The following is a 16,768-nucleotide window of genomic DNA, read 5'->3' on the forward strand; positions in this document are numbered from 1 at the left end:
TGTTTTACCTTTACATCTCATGGTCGATATTGACGATCTTTTCGACTATAAGTTATCAGTTCAATTTAAATGTGAAGAGATTTACAGCAAACAAGTTGTTTATACCTAGCACGGCGAAAACAAAGCGGGTAACGGCCTTCGGGGCAAGATCAAAGTGTAGTATCTCTTCCGGCAGATATTGCAAGCAAAGACCATATGTGGGGGCGACCCCACATATAAGACCTTGGTCAACAATGTAGGGAGGGGCAACCCTTCATACCAATTGTCACTATCCAGCTCCGCTACTCCCCGGGGAGTTGGTCCCCATTTCCCCTTCACTCGTCACTTTAAAAATCGGCCTTCCTTGTGCCTAATTTGCTCAGTGGGGGAGCAAATAAATACATCAAAGTGTAGTATCTGTTCTTCAGATGTTACACTTCAATTTCTTGTTCTCTGTCAGTGGAGGAGAAATCCTTCACGACTGAGACAATTTTTATTTTTGTTCCTTTTCTCTACGTTAAAAAACAACCCTGGTGTCTAACTCTGTCCCGTGGGGAGGCAATGTAAATAGGAACTCATGCAGTTTAGGTCGAGCTTAGTTTTTTTTTTTTTTTTTTTTTGTGGGTGATTTTAAAGCCTTTTCAAGTTAGATTCCATTTTTACTGTATCTTTTGTTTATTAAATTGTTGGGTACACAATAGTTAACCCCCTTTCCTCATGTTAAGAATGGCTTTCTAACGTTATTATTTCAGTACGATCTATAAACTGCACTAGTGCCACAAAATGAAAGTAACACCGTTATTTTGGTTCCTCCCCCCCCCACATACACTTTTTTTTTTTTTTTTACTATGCTGTTCGTATGTTTGTTTGTTTTTTTTTTTAATCAAATTATTTCGGTACTTCTCCAGAATAAGATCAATAGGATAAATGTTTCCGATTATGATTTAAACGACCGAGCCTTTGCCGAAAAGTCAATTAGTACCGACATTAAATTAAATCACTTCTTCATTTTCTTTCAATCGCTTCATATTAAAAATGAGTTGATTTTATTTACTTATTGAGAGAGGTGTGCAGTCACTCACGTGCGCGCAAATAAACGAACATTTATTCATTTCAATTTCCCCGCGCATTTTGCACAAAAATAAGTTCTTCCAGCAACAGCATAATTTCAAATACGCCCACACACTTTTCTCACAACAGCAAAAGTAAAATGAACATATTTCTGGCGGACGTAGTTGACAACAGTATCACGTGACACAAGCGACCAATGAGAAAATTTAGAAGATTGCTTTTTAAACGCTTTTCCAAAAACCAAAATATCAGCAGTAGCAATCTTGTTTTGGAGTCGGTCCAAAATGTATAAAAACGCATCAAACATTCTTTATTCCCTTCTTTTTCCCTTCTCGCTTCGATGTCAACGGGAACATGCCTCTCGTTTTCATAACATCGTCATTGTCAAAGTCGTCAAAGCCATAATTACACACGCCACGTGGGCACTCAAAAATCGCACTTATGTACACATGCACCCATTCCGTACATTTCCTATAAGAATTAATAACAACGGACTACTTTCCTCATGCGACTTTTGAATAAGGCAGACTTCGCCAATTAAAACACAAACCTTGAAATATGGACATTATTTTCACACAAAACTTTCACCTTCTAATCTTATTAACTCAATGAACGACTTTCATCTAACATGATTAGAATAATCATAATGATTTCTCAAAAACTTTTACCGATTGGACCTTTACTTGTTCATCTTGTTATTTTTGTTGAAAAATAAATGCAGTGCATTTTAAAAGAGGTATCATTTTGTTTTATTCTTTTTTATTATTATTTTGTTTGGGGCAGAGAGATTTAATTTCACTTAAACTTCTTTTCCCCTACAAATGCTTAGTTCCATTTGTCTTTTTTTCTTTTTTCTTTTTTTTTTTTTTTTCAGCTTTGAAATCGTAAATTGTTTCGGCAATTTCTGGTCTGATTTGTAAATCGTAATCAAAAACATTCTTTGTCCTCACTCGTGGAGTGATTAATACGTTATATATTAGTTCAGTATTTATTATATATATTGTATTTATTTATTTCTCCACGAGAGCGGAATGTGACACAAGGTCATTTTTAATGTGGGGAAAAAACCAGCTCCCCAAAAAGGGGCACTCTGGCAGTTGCAAAAATAAAACTTGCTTTAGTATAGAAAGGTTCAGGGTACATTAACTTAGGACACATTGAAGTGAAGCATCAGAACATATCACGTGGATCTTAGTTCGAAGGCCGGATACCTTATTGTGGTTTCAAAATCACTGTCTTCATTTTTTCTTTTTTTCTTCACCCCTGCTGTTTCTCTTCACCTTCCCTTCCCTTAAACAAAGGACGCAATAGGCTAACGCACGCTAAACATATAAACAATACTCGGGTTCAGTGAATACGTTCACTTTCCCTTTCTTTCTGTCCTCGACTCCTCTATCCACGTGGAAATTCAAATATATCAAGCAAAACACCAATAATGCAAGCAATTGACTTTTTACTTCTAGGCGAAATTAATTTAAATGGAATCAACAAACTCCCAAGCCACTTTTGACTGCAACACTGTCGTTTTAAAGTTAATTAGAGTCGTTTGTGTGTCTTGTGGGGAGCAACACCACTAATATTACTCCTCCCAAATGAATACAGCCCGCTTCATCCCAATCAGGTCGACAGCAGATCGACCTGTGAGTAGGCCATGGCCTGGGCCTTCTTGGCCCGGGCATCAAAGACCAAAGTGTAGTATCTGTTCTGGCAGATGCCGCGAGCAAAGACCATACGTGGAGTTGCCTCCACATATAAGACCATGGCTCTTGTAGCAATCAGTTACTGGTCAATGTGAGGGAAACCCTTCATACTAGTCAGTTTTGCTATGTTTTTGGACGCTGCCAGAGTGCCGCCTCGGGGGAGCTAGTTTCCCTCGCCACATTAAAAAATGGCTTTGTGCCTAATTTGCTCAGCGGGGAAGCAAATAAATACAAGATCGGCCTGGAAGTAGGAGGAGGCTCCTGAAGTGCGACTGACACTACCAGTCACATCGACTGGATCCACCAGTCGAAAGATTCCCAGCAGCAGTTCAAACAGCCCTTATCAGGGCTACTAAGCTTTTCTACCAATGCGATTCACTACTGCTTGCTTCCTGAGATCCACCAGCAGCGAACTTCACTTCCAGTCTCCAGTGCTTTCTGCTCACTCCTGCAGCCTTCCAGCCCTTGGTGCCTCCAGCGACTTCCAGCCCTTGGTGCCTTCAGCTCACTCCAGCGGCTTCCAGCTCCTCCTGCAACCTTCCAGCAACCTCGCCTGCACCTCGCTCCTCCGGCTTGCAACCTCACCTGCACCTCACTCCTCCGGCTTGTAACCTCGCCTGCACCTCGCTCCTCTGGCCTGCAACCTCACATGCACCTTGCTCCTTTGGTATGCAACCACTGTCCGTTCCGAATTGCCCTGACGGCCAGCCGATCGTCCCGACCTAGCGAGCAACCCTAAACCACGCTACATCTAGAGTACCTGTCCAGCGCTCCAGATCTTACCCTCCAGTGACGTGCAACCTTCTGGACAACCAGAACCCAGATCACACGATTTCACACTTCATTTACAAATAAAAGACGAACCCTTGTCTTTAACCAAACAACCTGTGTCTGTCATTCTTCTTTGCCTTTTTTGCTGTTTACTTTTTGCCCGTGTCTACCTTGTTAGTTGTCGGAACGATTGTCCCCGGACGACCAGCCCCACAACAATCTTATTTATTAGTATTTATTATGTATATATCTTGTTTGTTTGTCTGTGCACACTGGATGACATCACAAAGTCATGCCATCACAAAGAGAGAGAGTCGGAGAAATCATTTATGAAATCAATGTTATTGTTAAAGTAAGAAACCCATGCATTAAAACAACAAAACTAACCTAGTTTTATATATATATATACTAGCATTTACGCTTACACAAAGATCATCGCTTATACGCTAATGGTAATTCGTATATCACTTATCAATATGCTCAACTCAAGATAAGGAGCATTATAGTCATTCACATACGGTACTGTTTTACTGTTTTTGTTTGTACGACAGTCAAGGCTCCTAACCACTACGCTATTGGCGGCTGCTGCGTGAGTCATAAGTTTAACGATATATATATATATCTAAAAGAGAAATAATCTTATGTCATTATGTCATTCAAATTTGAGAGAAAAATAATAACCAACATGTAACAGTCCATATTCATATCAAAAAAAGTTTGTCTGTTCTGTTTGGGATGGATCATAAGTAGGCCTATTACAACAGCATATTCTTTTCATTTTTTGTACTCTCGAGTATATATCCGACAGTTAGACACAATTAATCAACCAAGAACCACATCACTCTACATAAAGACATAAGATAGCAACGGATATATACATGAGAATCAAAACAAGAAAAAGAATATGTTGTTGCCATAATCATAAAATATATGAAAGAGATGAAAAGTTTCCTTTTAAAATGTATTCCTTTGAACTTTCTTATAGTTTGTTTATATATGTTGCGTAATGACTCTCTGCTGTTTTCAATCGCCTTTCCTCATTGTTTACAGATGTTATGTATGCGCGTTGTTTGCTGCAAATCCTCGTTTCTGAAGCTCATACAAATCACTGGTCTGTCGTTAGTATTTTGCCATTCTTTCGATTTTCACTTGTCGTTGGATTTATTCTTGTTTTGCTAAATAGCTCAATGGTTTGTATTTCCCACCATCCAATATTGTCATCAATTACGCTCACACGTACGTAGTGATTCCTCTCGCTTTCCCGATTGTCTCCACTCCTTCTCACTCATGTTTTCATTAGACGCAAGCGCGAGAGTGTTGGTTGCCCCACGTTAGCTATTGTAGTTGTCGCTGTCTTTGCTACCCTCAACCTTCGCTTCTCAGTGCAAAGCTCCGACTGACTGTTGACGACTCTTGTCAGTACCCTTTCTTTCTCTCTATACAGTCTACCTCTCTCTATATATATATGGTCTGTCTCTCTCAATCCCTCTCTCTGGTTTATAGATTCTCTCTATCATCTCTTTCCCCCTTTCTCTCATTTATAAGCTTTCTTTCTCTTTTTTTCCCACCCTTCGTTCATAGGATCTCTCTCTCTCTCTCTCTTCTCTTCCTTCTCCTCCTATTCACAGGTCTTCTCCTCTTTTCCCCCTGTTTTGTTTACATAATGGAACGGGCAGATGACAAGCGGATTTTTGAGCACAAAATAATAAAAGAGAAGGCAAATATATTTTCTGTCGGTTTTTTTTTTTTTTTTGTTACATTTTCACAAACAAGGCAAATTGCCACTTTGGTGTAGGGGTCTACAATCAGGGGCAACAACTACCGGGGTACTATGTAGGGATTTGGGCAGCCAGATGTCGGTTCACGTTACACTTAAACTTCTGCACGTCAGTACTGTTGGGGAAGCAGGGTCCTGGAATGGAATTCTAGTGGTTCTGGGGAAGAAACTATTGGAGTAGAAAGATCTTTTACATCTAGGGATCTCTAAAGTGTGGGGGTGGGATTTAGCAGCCTGTCGGGTTTGTCGAAGGTGCTCACGTCATGGGGACACAAGTGCTTGCAGTTCGTCAGAGCATTCACCACTAAAATACTTGTAGAACAGTCAGAGAGACGCAACATTTCGTCGATGGGACAGAGGCTGAAGCTTAGATGCCAGTTCAGGGCCTATCAGGTTTGTGACTCTCTTTTGAACCTTGTCTAGAAGCAAGAGACTAGTAGCAGATGCACCAGCCCAAATATGACAACAATACTCCATACATGAGCGAATGGTGGTCTTATAGAGGTACAGGATACTTTCGGGTGTTAGTAGTTGTCTAGCACGGTAGAGAGAGCCCACCTTTCTTGCAGCGGCCCTGGCAATGCCTTCAATGTAATTGTTCCAACTCATGTTTCCTGTGAACGTTAGGCCAAGGAGTTTGAAAGATGTACTCTCAGATAAAGAGTCGTTGGCCATTGCTATAGGTGGTACAGAGGGTTTCTTGTAATTATTTAATGAAACTAGTTTAGTCTTGGCAGCATTGAATGTGACCATCCATTTTTGTCCCCATTCCACTACAGATCGGAGGTCATCCTCTAGTGTTTCTGCCATTTCTTTAGATATGTGTTCATTTGTTATCCTGTCATGCCTGTTATAGAGTGTGGTTTCATCAGTATATATACCCATGTCAGGGAGGTAATTTATGAATATTAGGAACAACCGAGGCCCAAAGATAGACCCCTGAGGCACTCCCGCATTTATATCATATTTTTTAGACGTACGACTGTCGAGGACAACCTGGATTTTTCCCTTATCTAAGAAGAATTTAATTATGTTAAATATTCTACCAGTGATACCGTATGATCTAATTTTCCTGAGGAGACCCTCATGCCATACCCTGTCAAAAGCCTTAGATATATCTAAATCCGGGTAAGGAAGCGAAGTACCACCTACCCTTTCACCTAAAACATGGTTACACATGCTGGCAGTCAAGTCAAATATAGATGGCCAAAGAAATAATCCTACCAAAATGCCAACTGCTTCTTTGTTTTTTTACTTTCTTGCCAACTGTTGTTTATACTTTTTCTCTTTTAAGTTTGAAGATCAATAAAAAATAATTTATTACACATTTTTCCAAATGTATAACAATATACACATACACATCATATATATATACATATATATATATATATATACATATATATATACATATATAAACACATATATATATATACATATATATACACATATATATATACATATATATACACATATATATATACATATATATATACATATATATACACATATATATATACATATATATACACATATATATATACATATATATACACATATATATATACATATATATACACATATATATATATACATATATATATACATACATATATATACATATACATATATACATGTACATACATATATACATATATACATACATATATACATATACATACATATATACATATACATACATATATACATATACATACATATATACATACATACATATATACATACATACATATATACATACATACATATATACATACATACATATATACATACATACATACATACATACATATATACATACATATATACATACATACATATATACATACATACATATATACATACATACATATATACATACATACATATATACATACATACATACATATATACATACATATATACATACATACATATATACATACATACATATATACATACATACATATATACATACATATATACATACATACATATATACATACATACATATATATATATATATATATACATCAAAGATGGCATGAATATAATAAAGTACAATTGCAACTACTCTTTTGATCTTTTCAGATTTATGTAATCATGCCTGCCTATATCCTTTTATTTTCTTTTAAAAGTTAATGAGTTTATAGGATATGGGGTGTGAGTCGGTGTTCACCAATTCATAATCTATCGATTTTTAAGACCAAGGTTGCAGATGCAGGAATCTCTAGAAGTCGAAAGTAATAGAACATCACTAAGACTGTTATAGGTAAATTTGAGATTTCCTATTTATAGAAAGCTTCCACCAAATCACATCCACACTCATATAATATAAAAAAAACATGAATAGCTTCAGAAAAATAACGACATCTGACAAAGAACTCAAGATCGCTGTACTGGGATGAAATAAAATTTACACGAGACATACACATTTTAATCATGATTTTCTTGCGTTCAGATGGGTACAGTAAATAAACTTTTAACACGAAATGGCCCCTAATGTATCACCATTTAAGAAACAGTAATTCAAATAATTCCAACATTAAGATTTATGCAACGAGTGTTCATTAAACATAATCTTTGCTAATAAGTATTTCATGGGAAAGACATAAAGTTTATGATTACTGATTTTCATGTACTGAAGGACACACGTGATTATTTTCTGGAGGGAAGAAAATAGTCAAATGTGTAAGCATGATGCATGCATGTGTGCGTGTGTATGTTAAGAAAACAGTAGTTTGTTAAAAAGAAGAAATAATTCTCGTTCGATATGGTAACTTTCCATGTTGAGAATTTAGGTGCATGACGTGCAAAGTCATGTTGTCTGGTTTACATTCCCACAAGGATGGAGTCGGGCGTATTTGCTAAGGACAGGCAGCTTTGATATTTACTCGTACAATTGCATCCTTGACTGGTTTGATTTTTGCGGGCAAAATCTTATATAAGCGAGTTCTAGAACATTCCAGTCTGTGTGTTGTATTAGTGTGTGTGGAACATAACATAGTTCCTTTATCACACGTGTGCGGATGGGCAAATCATGACATGGTGTTTTTGCGTGTTCTTCATACGCATGCATCTTGAAAAGATGATTGCTTTGAAAATGTCTCTGCTGAAGATTTGTTCCAGCTGTATGTAGTGAATGCTACAAGTTCTTATTCTTCTGAATCAAGGTGGAAAATATTTAAAAATTGGCATAATTATAAGAATGTTTCTGTGCTACGAAACAGGTGCTGTCAAGAATTGAACATTTTAAGACACTGAAAGAAATAACCGGTAAGATGAATAACATCTTGGAATTTGGAATATAGACTTTTTGTCATTTTATTTTCCCTCAATGTAAGCGTTGCTTAAACTTTAATTGAAATTTGTAAGTTTAGAAAACCAGTACAATGAAGAATTCTATTTTTTAAATAAACATTTTTATTTATCTTTCCTCGTGGCATGTTAGCACTAACAAAGTAAAATCCATATGTTCTTCCAATGCGATATTGTCACATGTTCCAATAAGGAGGAAATCATGTGACTCACGTGAAATGAATTAGTGATTTTTTTTCTTCAATGTAAACGTTGTTTAAATTTGTAAGTTTTGAAACAACATGAAGAAAAAAAAGACCCACAAACATTGATGAAACTTAGTTGATTAAAACAAATAAATGTTTATTTAAACGAGAATTCTGCATTGTACTAGCTTTTTAAACTTACAAATCTCAATATATGTATGATTTCATGATTAGTGACCAGTATATTTCATTTCACAGGTCCCCCTCCCCTCAGTGAATGAATCGTTACGACAAAATTTGGAATGCTATTTTCATAGTGGATTTTAACATACAAAAATGTATAAAAACACACAAGATGAATTAACATGGTTACAAAACAAACAGGGGTTAAGATCACGCCAAAATGGCCGCTCCCATGCTCTCTTTATTTACAATCAAGACACCGTAAAACAACTATGCCCTCTGGTTATAAAGAGCCATAATTAGTCCCATTATAATTAGTGGTGTAAGGGAAGTAACTCTGCCCAATATATTACGTCCCTTCAATCTTACTTAGAATCACAAACATAATTGTTCAATAATGTGGGTGGTCTCCGAATATGTCCTGACCTGCGAGTGGGTGGTGATGCTGGTTTTTCCACCACTGTGAGAGTCCCTGCATCCATATGTCTGCTCTTAGGTACTAAACTTTCCTCAGGAACTTCAGGTGTGCCAGAAACTTCAGGTGTGCCGGACTTCTCAAGATTCTCTGCACCATTGTCTGCCTGTATCTCAGGCACCAATTCCTCTGCTGCCATTAATGGTAGTTACACAAGCTGGTCCGCATGCCTCCTTACTATTCCTCCACCAATCTCCACTTCAAAATTCACTGCTTCCAACTGTCTGGTAATGGTACCTTCAATCCATCGTTGAGCAGATCCATAATTACAAAAGAGTACATATTAGATTCATGAAGTGATACCATCACTTTGCTCCTCTTTCAATTTTATTTTTCATATCCAGAGCTTTATAAGTGCCTGGCTTTACCAAATGAAACACCATTCTTAACTGCTGTTTAAACATCATCACGGCTAGAGAAACCCCTGTTGATGAGTTGGGAGTTATCCTATAGGTGAATAAAAATTTGTTCAACTTGGTTTTGAGTGTTGCCTTGTGGTCTGTTTCCATCCTTTTAAGCGCTTCCTTGAATGTGCGCACACTGCACTCTGCTTGTCTATTTGAGGATGGGTGGTAAGGAACTGTGAAAATGTGCCGAATGCCATTGACATTCATGAATGCTTTGAATTCTTGACTTGTAAAGCAGGAAAAATTATCACTCACGACTAATACCAGCAGTCCATGTGTTGCAAAGATCCCTCTCATTTTATCAATTGTGGCTGTTGCAGAAGATGTTTTCATTATACATATCTCTGTCCACTTTGAATAAGTGTCCACTACTGCCAAAAACATGTGTCCCAAAAATGGACCCGCATGATCTATGTGGATTCTTTCCCATGGAAAATTTGGATATTCCCACCAATGAATATGAGCCTTGTGCTGGGGTTAATTTGATTAAGCATGCAGTTCCACAAGCTTTTCCGGTTTTCTCACTATCAGCATCTAGATTTGGCCACCAGATATAGATATAAACTCTGTCTGGCCGAAATTACAACCTACTTTCCCATAATACTGCACCATGTTCACATGTCAACTCTGTTCTCTTATTGAAATAGGGCTTCATAGCTATGTATGCGATGCACTTGCTCCAGCTATTCATGATGTATTTGTACACCCAACTCAGAGTTAGGTCTCTTCTCGTCTCCATTCTTATCGCCACCACAGCTACTGGAGTATCAATCAAGTTCATCATATGTATTTTGTTAGTGTTGGGTGTGGCATCTTGTTCCTGTGTATTGATTGGAAGACGACTGAGGCAATCTGCATTTCCATTGAGGGACCCGGCACGATAATCCAACATAGTTGTAGGCAGCTAGAAAGAGTGCCCAGCATTGAACCTAGGCTGCAGCAAATAGCTCCAATAATGGCTTGTGGTCTGTGAACAAAGTAAAATTATTCCTATACAAATATTGGTGTAACTTTTTACCACAAAAAAAAAACAGTGCTAGCCCCTCTTTCTCAATGTGTGCATAGTTCTGTTCTGTCTCAGACAGCATTCATGAAATGTAGCACACTGGTTTCTCACTTCCATCTTCCATTCTATGAGCCATTATAGCTCCTAGTCCATAGGGAGAATCGTCTAGTTTCATTAGAATAGGTCTGGATGGGTCAAAACGAGTTATAAGGGGTGCAGAACACAACATCTTTGTTTTTTCAAAGGCCCTTATTTGTTCAGCACCCCACACTCACGGAGTACCTTTCCTGATTAAGCTGTGATGCGGCTCTAGTATTATTGATAAATTTGGTAAATGACTGTGATAATAGTTAACTGCCCAAGGCAAGATTTTAATTCTGTAATGTTTTGTGGCAGAGGTTCCCCTGTCATAGCAACTACCTTGTCTGGAACAGGCACTGTGCCTTCCTTACTGATTCTAAAACCCAAATATGTTACTTCAGCGAGGAAAAAATTGCATTTACTTTTATTTAATTTTAATCCTACCTGATCCAGAGCAGCTAATATTAGATTCTTTAAATGACTACTGTCTTCATGACCTGAAACTAAGATGTCATCCACACGCACCTCGCAAAAGGGGATGTTTTTCAATCTTTTGTCCATTTTCCTTTGAAAAATCCCCGTGGCACTGTGCACTCCAAATTGTAGTCTGGTGGGCTTGGTATAATTCCTGATAGCAATTCCTGGGATTCTTCATCCAATTCCAATTGCTGATAGGCATGGCTCAAGTCGAGCTAGCTAAATTTCTGACCCCACTCGCAAAGTCGCAAATATATCCTCTGTCTGAGGTAAAGGGTAATTGTCATATGATGATGCACGGTTTACTATTTGCTTGTAGTCTCTGCAGATCCGGATGCCACCATTATCATTTTTGGCAACAATGGGAGCAACCCATCTAGAGTACTCCACTCTTTTGTAAATTCCCTGGGGTTCCAGGTGATTTAGGTCTTTTTCCACATCGGCTTTTATGGCATAAGGCACTAGTGTTGCTCGACAAAATTTAGCACTCACTGCCTTATCAATGGATATTTTCAACTTTAAGCCCCCCATTTATTCACTAAACACCGACTTGAATTCTGTAAGAAGGTTTTCCAACCTTGAAGGGGAATCTTCCTGATATAAAGGAAATATGGCTCTCCAATCTAGCTTTACTTTATTTAACCAGTTGCGGCCAAGTAGTGTCGGTACATTTCCTTTCACCGCCAGCAAAGGTACCTAATGCTTTCTGCATTACTTCCATGTCTGTGGTCCCATGTGGTTTCACTAACTCGCCAATGTATGTTCTTAACTTTACATGGTTTTCTTTAAGATCCTGAATTTGGCCAATTTTCTTGCATTTTCCTAGACTCATTACTGAACACGAGGCCCCTGTGTCCACTTCCATGACCATCTTCTCTTGCTTAATTAGTAGTTCCACTAGTACTGGCAGTGTCCGAAGTGTGCAGATCTAGTTTTTCCATATTTATTTCCATTTCTTCTGTGCAACAATACTTCTTTACATTGTTCACCATCCTTCCTTCCTTCCCATGTGTTGTTGAACCCGACGGCCTACTCTCATCTTGTCTACATTTCCGACGAGTATGTCTGATCTGCTTACATTTCAACATTCCTTTTTTTTAAACTGGCACTTGTCAGCCTGGGGGCATTGCTCCCACAACGATAACATTTTTCTTTTCAGTGGTAACCTGTAGACGGACGTTTCACTTTCACTCGTCAGTGCTCTCAGCATTAACTTGGAATGTTTCCTTGTAGATTGCATGGACACTGCTATTTCAATGGCCTTGACCAATGTTAGCACCCTTTCACCAAGAAAGTATTCCTGTATCGTCATTCATTCCCACCACCAAATGATCACATGTGTGTTCGTTTACTTTTTTTTCGCAGTTGCAATGCTCTGACATTTTTCACAGTGCAGCCAAATATTCACTGAAGTTCCTCGTATTGAACAAAAACGTTCATGTATCTCGTTTGAGGCCGGCCTGATGTGTCTCTCTATTAGAGTACACAGTTTTTCTGCTCAGGCTTGTTTTCAGCTAAACCTCTGAGGATAGCATAATGTTTGGCATTATTAATTGATAAAAAATAGCACATTCTTACCTTCACTCAACACATCGTTGGCAGCAAAAAAGAACTTTAATCTTTCATTCCTCTTCCGCACTGTCTCTTTAATTGTGTCTAGTAATGCCATTTTATCCGTTTCTCAATGACACAGCAACTTTTACACTGGTTCATTGGGTTGTGAGTTTTCACGTTTTTTGTTTTTTTTAATTGTTTTCATATTATCTCTCTGTATTATTTGTGCTTCGTTGCCAAATAATGTGTACTTGCTGGAACATTAAACATGAATAAAAACACACGAGACTGAATTAATATGATAACAAAACAAGCAATGGTTAAGATCGCACCAAAATGGCCGCTCTCCCTCCCGCTCTCTTTATTTAAACTCGATACACCGTAAAAAAAAGCCACGCCCTCTGGTTATAAAGAACCGTAATTAGTCCCATTAGAATTAATGGTGTAAGGGAAGTAACTCTACTCAATATATTACAATGGGACAAATATGTCCCATTAAAAGAGAAAAGGCGATTATATATATATATATATATATATATATATATATATATATATATATATATATATACTAGCGGGGGTACCCGGCGTTGCCCGAGTGTTTGTTTCCGGGACGGGGGGGGGGTTAAAAAATGTTATGGTAGGTAAGTAGGAAGGATCAAACCCGGAGTCATGAGTAAAAGTAGGAAAATAAAGTGTGAAAAAAAAACAAAAAAAAAAAACATCTGCAACGTTAACAGTTCGGCCACCAAGAAAAGTCCATTCCAGTTGTTTAGGAAAAAAAAAAACAAAAAAAAACGACTACGGTAGGTCGGCGCGAACGTGAAAATATAATGTGAATTGTCCAGCACGCTAATTTAGTGATTTTAAATAACTTCACATGAAAGAACTACGAAGCCAAACCGGTGTTCTCTTCTCAACTGTTCCTTGTGAACGATCCCCAAACGGTGTTAAGTGGTGGCAGGGGGAGGAGGAATTTATTAGAGAGAAAATATTTTACCACTTCCATTGATCTTAACCGATTTTGGCCGTGACTTCTCAGCAGAAAAAGTATAAAAATCTAAGATTATCGAGGAATTTGAGAAATAATAAGCCTATAACACACCTCAGATATTGTTCTGCCGTTTGTGCATATTATATTTGCATGAAATATCTTGATTTTTAATCCTATTAATGTCAAAATCCGACGGGAAAAAATGAGTTCATTTTATTTATATATATATAAATAAATAAATAAATAAATAAATAAATAATAATAATAATAATAATAATATATATATATATATATATATATATATATATATATATATATACTAGCAAAAGTACCCGTCTTTGACTGGGTTCAAAAACAGTCTACAGAAAATGGACTCTGATTTATGAAAGTATGATAGGTTATGAAAAGGAAGGGTTGTAAAGAGATAGCTTCAAATTTGGAGGTATCAAAACCAAAGCAAAATATGATGAAAGTAAAAATAGAATAGATAAACCCTATTATTTATTATACCATACCTGTTCACACTGAAACACTTATCACAATATTCTGTGGATCTATATTAAAAAACCTTGTTAAACTTTGTGACATATTTCCATTCTATGGAGGTCAGGTGCGAACGAACACCCCATAATTTTATTATACCATATTTCTTCAAACTGAAACATAATTATCAAAGTATACTTACGCAGATAGATATGAAAAGTCTTTATTAAAGTTTGTACCTATTACCATTCTATGGAGGCCAGACACGAACGCAGACCCCACAATTTTATTATACCATCCCTATTTAAGTTAAAACATACTTATCAAAGTATTCTTATGTACATCTATATCAAAAACACTTGTAAAGATTTTTCTTTAATTTTTACATTTTTTATTTCCTTACTTTGTGGACCAGGCGCGAATGCAGACCCCACAATTTTAATGAATCATCATTATGCCAGATCAAACATACCCATTCGTGTGTCTCGATACATCTTCTATCATTATATGTAATCAGTTTTCTATAATAGTCAACCATATAGGAGCCTATTCGTGACCAGACACACACACACAGACATTCAGCTTTATATTATATTATATATTTGCTCAGGCTGTATGTACTGTTCATAACTTGCCCTACGTGTGAATACACTTTATGTAAAATTTCAAATGGTTAGATCAAAATATGTCTGAGTAATATCGTAGCGACCGCAGAGGTCAATTTCTTTTAACTTTGACCCCAATTTTGACCCCTTTAACATTTATTATTTTGGTCTCAAATCAAAATAAAAAGTTTTACCCATGTCCAAGTAACCTACATTTAAAATTTCAAGTGTTTAGACCCAAAATTGGCGGAGGAGTTTGGTAGAGTTTTCAAAAGTCAAATCGTTGAACTTTGATCCCTTAACAGCCAAATTTCTAGCCGAAAACAGATTAAAAAGATTTTCTCAACAAATCTCGAGTCTCTAGACCGAAAATTGACAGAGTTATTTGGCAGGGAAATGTGTGTACACACACACACACACACACACACACACACACACACTTTTATATGATTTTTATGCTACAAAATGTAATTAAAATTTTAAAAAGAACAAGTGAAATCATAATGAGTCAGGGGACAATATCACATGATCAGAAAAAGAAATGAGCAAAAACTGTTTTCCTGTATTTAATAATTAAAAGACCGTTCAGCTAAAGCCTAAAAGTTATGCGAAAAATCATTTAAAAAAAATTCATTTCGACTAAAACCTTGTAAACTATAACTCATGCTACCTTTTGGTTGACATATCTTCATGGGTGAATCGTTGACGGATAGAGTTTTAAATAAACAAATAAATTAATATTAACATAGAATTACTATTCGAGTCGAACGGAGTAAAACGTAGGAAAGGAATAGAGCGAAAATAATGCAAAAAAGAAAAAAAAAGAAAAGACAAAAAATTAAAAACATCGCCAAAAAAAAAAAAAAAAAAAAAAAACGAAAGGAAATCACTATCTGTAAAGTGTAGAACTGAAAGTAGATTAACGAAATAGGGCAATTTTTTTTTTTTTTAAAGAACTATTTATGCTTACAGAACAAAGATCTTTGCATGGTTACATTTTCGGTCTCCAAAACACTAATGTGGTGTTTTGAGCGGTCTTGTGTACACTGGAAAAGCAGCTATCATAAGACACCTTACCACACACTTTAGTGTCATATAGGTGTTGATCAATGGATGACTCATAAATAGGTGGCACTCGGATGTGCTCTGTAAATGTCCAGATGTGTTCTGTAAATGCCCAGACACGCCCGTTAATATATTTCATTTTAACACCCGTGACTTGGAAAAAACATGCAAGGATATGCTTTATCATTCTGTCTACCAAGCGTTGAAGAGTACGGCCAACATAGTCACCTTCACATTGACATTTAAATTTATATACTACTAAACTTTTTTGTAGTGTGGGAAATATATATTTCTGAAAGGCTATGGAAGTACGTCTAGTGCCAAACACCATGTGGGGATGTACCGCACATACTAATAAGACACAACAAACGGAATTAAAAAAAAATTTTCTTATTACATTTTCACCCCAAACAAGGCACGTTGCCACTTTGATGCAGGGGATTACTATCAGGGACATAAGCTACAGGGGTACTATGTAGGGAGTTGGGCAGCAAGATGTCGGTTCACGTTACACTTGAACTTCTGCATGTCAGTACAGTTTGGGAAGCAGGGACCCGGAAGGGAATTCCAAAGTCTAGCAATTCTGGGGAAGAAACTACTGGAGTAGAAGGCTCTTTTACATCTAGGGATCTCCACTGTGAAG

General features: G+C 37.0%; 1 protein-coding gene across 3 annotated transcripts in view; it reads right to left on the minus strand.

Moving 5' to 3' along the window:
- The window catches only part of LOC145295892 (lysophosphatidic acid phosphatase type 6-like), a 232,033-nt gene that overhangs the window by 121,242 nt on the left and 94,023 nt on the right, over positions 1-16,768 (minus strand). Inside the window, exon 1 of one of the 3 annotated variants that reach the window (XM_080141648.1) lies at positions 13,006-13,341. The exons of 1 other annotated variant lie outside the window; for it this stretch is intronic. The gene's annotated coding sequence lies outside the window, so the exon portion shown is untranslated. Of the gene's footprint in view, positions 1-8; positions 45-13,005; positions 13,342-16,768 lie in introns of those variants that run through there. One more of the 3 variants, XM_080141649.1, reaches the window with a different exon arrangement.

This window comes from Euprymna scolopes, chromosome 16 (genome assembly GCF_053919585.1).
Source record: "Euprymna scolopes isolate OS-2025 chromosome 16, ASM5391958v1, whole genome shotgun sequence".
Lineage (NCBI taxonomy): Eukaryota > Metazoa > Mollusca > Cephalopoda > Sepiida > Sepiolidae > Euprymna > Euprymna scolopes.